The 6,129-nt window shown below is 36.5% G+C and overlaps 1 long non-coding RNA gene across 1 annotated transcript; it reads left to right on the plus strand.

Annotated features, from left to right (window-relative positions):
* Window positions 1–339: 339 nt before the first annotated feature.
* On the plus strand, window positions 340–835 carry LOC108866287. Its single transcript, XR_007261027.1, has 3 exons — window positions 340–440; window positions 531–611; window positions 697–835. It is a non-coding gene; the product is annotated as an uncharacterized LOC108866287 (long non-coding RNA).
* The last annotated feature ends 5,294 nt before the right edge of the window (window positions 836–6,129 follow it).

Raw genomic sequence — 6,129 nt, forward strand, 5'->3', positions numbered from 1 at the left:
ATGAATGTCATTGGGTTCATAAATTATTTTTCCGATTCTTGCATTATTTTCTTCATCTAAATAAACAAATTCGGATTCAATATCATTTTTTTAGTTTTGTTTACAAATATTAAAAACCAAAATATATTATCTTAATATTATTATATTTCTTACTATTATTTTATTGTTTTTCATATTCGTAGGTAATTTTCGATCTTGATGATATATTTCCCGAGGTCAAGGCCTACTTAGATGAGACCTTAGCAATCCGGTACAAACATTGGAAGAACTATCTTCACACGCATTTTAAGCTATGGGATACTCCGGAGATTGCTCGCCTACATGGTTGCCCAAGCGAGTTGAAGAAATCTGTTGCTGGCAAGATAGCTCGGGAGTCAAAGACACTTCTCCACCATTCTGGTTCGAAGCCCTTTTCATATAGGCTTCAGACACGACGTCAGGTAAAAGTATATTAATTTAGAAATTTTATACAATTTATTTATTATTATTGATTAATAAAATTTTCTTAATGTTTTTTTTTCTTTCTTCAGGAGGGTTCTAAGTTCCCAGAGATCGACATGTTCGAGGACGTTTACGTTCGACCTGGAGATGAGACCGCTGGGCAGCTTCATGTAAGTATATGTAATTGTTATTATTCTTATATGTATGAATCGTTCAAATATTATTTATATATATGTTTTTTCTTTATTATTACAGGCTCTTATGGTGGAAAAGAGCACTACTGTTCTCCAAGAAGCAACATCGCAACTTCCCCCGGAGACCCCAATTGAGGACGTCACAGTACCTGATGATGCAGGTTTTCAAATTTTGACTGATGTCCTAGATCAGAACTTCGGTCCTTGTCACGGCAAGGTTGTTCGGTGCATGGGGAAAGCACGACTTCGTGAGACTGGTGCCTCTTCTTCCAGATCAAACACCACAGAGGTCGATTCATTGAAGGAGGAAGTGATAACCCTAAAGGGTCAGCTTGAGGTCCAGGGCGAGCAGATAAGGGCCCAGGGCGAGCAGCTGCATAGTTATGACGGACAGATGAGAGATCTTATACGAGCCATACAGATGACCGGCCTCCAAATCTCACTACCAATACCTGATCTTGCTACACCTTCAACCTCCGAGCCACTTCACCTAGAAGATTACTTGTAGTTTTTTCTTTTTTATTTGGACATCTTGTATGTACATTTTCATATATTGTATAATTAAATACTTTTCTTTGGTTAATTAATTATTATTTAGAATTTAATTACAATATTATTAAAAATTAAGAAAGTAATATTTTTTTACCAAAACCAAATTTCCACTTTGCGCGACATACAATACGTCGTGCAAAGCATGTTCCCAAGTTGCGCAAAGTATCTTTGCGTGGCGTAGACTGCGTCGCGCAAAGTATCTTTGCGCAACTTGGGAACATGCGTTGCGCAAAGACACTTTGAGCGACTATAGTCTACGTCGCGCAAGGATCTTGAGTGACGTAGGTTGGGTCGCGCAAAATACGTCGCGCAAGATCCTGAGTGACGTAGGTTGAGTCGCGCAAAATACGTCGCGCAAGGATCTTGGGTGACGTAGGTTGAGTCGCGCAAAATACGTCGCGCAAAGACACTTTGCGCGACGAAGCCTTTACATGCGTCGTGCAAAGAAACTTGCGTGACGGATGTTGAGTCGCGCAAAATACGTCGCGCAAAGTGTCTTTGCGCGACGATGGGGTTACTTGCCTCGCGCAAAGCCTTCTGTCACTGCCTTGCCGTGACGGTTTATGCGCGACGTTTTTTGACTTTGCGCGACGTTTTTTGATTTTGCGCGACGAAGGACCTGCGTTGCGCAAAGTGTTTTTTGTACTAGTGCAATATGGTGTTCCAACAACTGAATGTGTATTAGCATCCGCTTCAGTCAGTTTTGTCGCAACACCGAAATCAACTAGTTTCACAAGTCCCTGAAAAGGATGCTTCATACAGATCAAGAAATACAATAAGTTATTACTAAAAAGGAAAAGGTACACAAGCAACAGATGGTAGATCAATATATACTTTACAAGAACATGATAGTGACTGTGGATGCAAATTTCCGTCTTCTTCTTCTTGGACAAATTTGCACCTACAAAACAATTAACACTTGAGGTCAAGGCCAAGAGCCTCACGTGCTCACGATGAATTTGGGGGCGCGGGGGGGGGGGGGGGGCTTTGGCTGAAGAACCTCCGATGCCAAAGTTAGAATTTAGATAGAAAAGTGTTTGGAGAGTTTTTGGGAGTTTTGCAAGAGTATGGAACTAGGTTTTTAGAGAAAATGGATAGTATTTATAGGGCATGGCCGGTCCCATTTAGAGAAAAGGTGGCCGGCCTTTGGGATGGTTTTTGTGTGCATTTTGTGGTTTAATGTGTGAGTTATTTAGCAATTAATGGATTAATTAGGTAATTAATCCATTAATTAGCCAATTAACACATTTTTGGAATGAATATTTTGGAGGTTATGTAATTTATGTGGATATTTTGTAAGTTATGAAATGATAGCTAATTGATTAGCTAAAAGAGGGAAAAAGAGGTAAAAATATATAGAATGAAATAGGTTTTGGGAGTTACCTTGTAGAAGGGATTTAATGAGATTGATTTTGAATTGTTATCTATTTTGGGCATTTTTGACTTGGTTGAGGGATGATTGTCCGCTGTTTGCGCGTAGGAATCCCGGTATGCCTCAAGGGTATTTTTGTCCTCTTCTATCCAAAAATCCACGTGTCGCCTTGTGATTATTTTTGGTTCCACAGTAACCATATATGAAAACTCGTCTAGAAAAAAAAAATGAGAAATACACATGTAAGTTGCCTTTTTAGTTGTCCCGATGGATTTCGCCCAGTTAATGTAAATATACTAACCCCTACAGAACCTGTATCATAACGAATATCAAGTCCAAATATTTGCGCCTACACATACAAATAACAAGCTGCAAGGATATTACGGAACCTGAGCAATGTACACAGCTACCAATGATTCTGGGAAAGGTCCAAATTTGTTTGGCTTGATAATGTTGGCAAGTGAGCCATTCTCCACATATCTACAAGTATAGCAATCCAAACATCACACAGTTTTCTCAACAGAGTTTCCACACGAAATATTGGGGAAAAATTACAAGCTCGCTTACTCTAGGATTATGTGAAGATGAGTCTTTGTCTTTAAGGATCCAAGGTACTTCACAATCCATTGCACTCAGCATGCATCTCATTCCAAAGGCATTCAGAATTAGCAGGACAGCAAGGGGCAACTCAGCAACAACATTTCAGAAGAAAATTGTCAGTTGACAGAGAGACCTTTCGTACAAACTGTTCTTTATTACGTTGGAGCATTTCCCTTAACATCTCAATCAGAACAAGACATACTCATTCGCATACGTAAGAAGCAAAGTGGACCATCCCACTGATTTTTTATCACAATGGACATATTCCAAATCTATGGGTTACCAAGATTTATTCCAGCTTAAGTTATTTAATGAAATTGAGGGATACATCTTCAATTTACTAACCATATGATGGCCCCTGAATCGGTTAAGTAGAGAAAATGGAAGCTGCGATCATCACGTAGAAACAACATCCCTGTTGAGCAGCACCTGGGCTTAAAGAAATGGAAAATGGAGCATGTCAGACAAAGAGTTGACAGAGGCATAATTGGAGAAAGAAAAGGTCTTTATCAATAAAAATCAAAAGATGCTTCATAACTGGACATAGAAAATGAGGAAAATGATAGGACGAAACAAAGAGAAACCCCAATATATTACCTGATCACAAATCGGTGAGAGCTTTTGGGAAAAAGGGTCAGAAAGGATTTGGAGGTGGAATTTGCAGAGCCAAGATGATGTTGCACTCCTGGTGTCGGCCGACGATCAAAACTTCTTCTTGGGTTTTCCGATGGACGACGAAGATGGGTTCGTAGTGCAGCGGCTGTGGTGTGTAGCAGAGGAACCCATGGTTTTCCCTTCTAGAGTTAAGTTTAGATTAGTGAATTTTGAGGGGTTTGTTGTTGCAAAGGAGGGGAGGACGTGTGGAAATTTTTGGATGAAGGCACATATAGAGAGAAAGGAGAAGATTTTGATGAATGCAACTTTGAGATTTTGAGAACGAAATGAAGGATAGAGGTTAAGGTTTTGTTTCTGGAAAGGAAAGGCAGATTTGCGAGAGAGATGAGGAGGGCAGAGAGCTAAACAGCGATGTGTGCTCTCTCATGCCAAAATTTTTGTCTCCCGCCTCCTCCAAATTTTTTTTAATTATGAATGATTCTATATATATATATATATATATATATATATATATATTGTCAAAATGTAATATTCTATTTTAATCTATTGTTTTAACGGGATATGCATTTTATGAAATAAATTTCAACGATCTGAGTGTTAAAATATTTGCATTCTATAAGAGTATGATGAACGAATTCAATCTTCAATTTAAAATATTTGTACTAGTGGATACCGCAAATTATTACGTTCTACTTAATGGAAGTATAAAATAAACTCCAAGTGTTTGTTGAATCTATCATTTTGAAGGGATACACATTCTACAAAGCTAGTTTCAACGATCCAACTGTCAAACTTGTTTGTACATGTTCCAAGACCGCATATGTAAAAAATCGCAAAAAATAGGCAATCAGATATTAGATAACGGGACGAAACCTTTTGACGATTATAAGCGAGAACTTAAGATTTAACGGTAATTTTAACTCCAATTTTGCTAATTTTTTACAACTACACTCCTCAACCTTATAAGAGTACGATGAACGAACTCGATCTTCGATTTAAAATATTTGTACCAGTGGATACAACAAATTATTATGTTCTACTTAATGGAAGTATAAAATAAACTCCAAGTGTTTGTTGAATCTATTGTTTTGAAGGGATACTTCTACAAAACTAGTTTTAGCGATCCAACTATTAAACTTTTTTGTACATGCTCCAAGATCGCATAAGTAAAAAAATCGCAAAAAACAGACATTCAGATATTAGGTAATGGGATGAAATCTTTCGACGGTTATAAACGAAAACTCATGATATAACGGTTATTTTACTTGCTGATTTTCTACAACTACACACCTCAACTCTATAAGAGTACGATGAACGAATTTGATCTTCAATTTAAAATATTTACACTAGTGGATACCATAAATTATTATGTTTTACTTAATGGAATTATAAAATAAACTTCAAGTGTTTGTTGAATCTATCGTTTTGAAGGGTTACACATTCTGCAAAACTAGTTTCAAAGATCCAACCGTCAAACTTGTTTGCATATGCTCCAAGATCGCATATGTAAAAAATTGTAAAAAATGGACATTCAGATATTAGGTAATGGGACGAAATCTTTCAACGGTTATAAACGAAAATTCACGATTTAACGGTTATTTTAACTCAAATCTTGCTGATTTTTTACAACTACACTCCTCAACCCTATAAGAGTACGACAAACAAATTCGATCTTCAATTTAAAATATTTGCACTAATGGATAGTACTATTTTAATATGGTTTTGTGTTTTTTTCCATATGTATTCTAAGTTATATGATCTATTTATTGTAAAATTTAAATTAAGCATCAAACTTATTTCAAGAATATTCCAACGACACATGTGATAATTGATTCCAACAAAACCATATGCTTTAAAATTTTATTTTGATAAAGAAAAAATTTTGTCAAGAAAAATATGATTACTTCCGGCAACAATTAATCACCCTCGAAAATATAAAAGCGTTATCGAGAGGACTTTTTTTCCATAAAAAATATAAAAACATTACCGAGAGGACTTTTTTCCCCTCAAAAATACTAAATCAATTTCGTCAACATGAGTAAACCTTCAGAAATAACCATTCTATTTCCAATAAGAACTTTACTCGTTGTTAATACAATTGGTGCCAATTCTTCCCGCCAAACAAAAGTGCATTTCTGACGAAACTTGGGACCTTTTCCGAGGACATTATGTGCGTTGGTAATAAAAATTTGTTTCATGCCATGTTACCGACAACCCATATTTTATGATTGCAAAATGTTCTTTTTACGACGGTTTATTAGGGCCCTCAGAAAAATTCGTCAATAATGACTACTTTTTTTTTAGTGCAATTTCAAACATAATAATTACACAATTTGCTTAGCTTCAGTATGAATT

Source organism: the organism of the source record quoted next, unplaced genomic scaffold (genome assembly GCF_019419815.1).
Source record: "Pyrus x bretschneideri cultivar Hongxiangsu unplaced genomic scaffold, Pyrus_bretschneideri_v1 Contig10, whole genome shotgun sequence".
Lineage (NCBI taxonomy): Eukaryota > Viridiplantae > Streptophyta > Magnoliopsida > Rosales > Rosaceae > Pyrus > Pyrus x bretschneideri.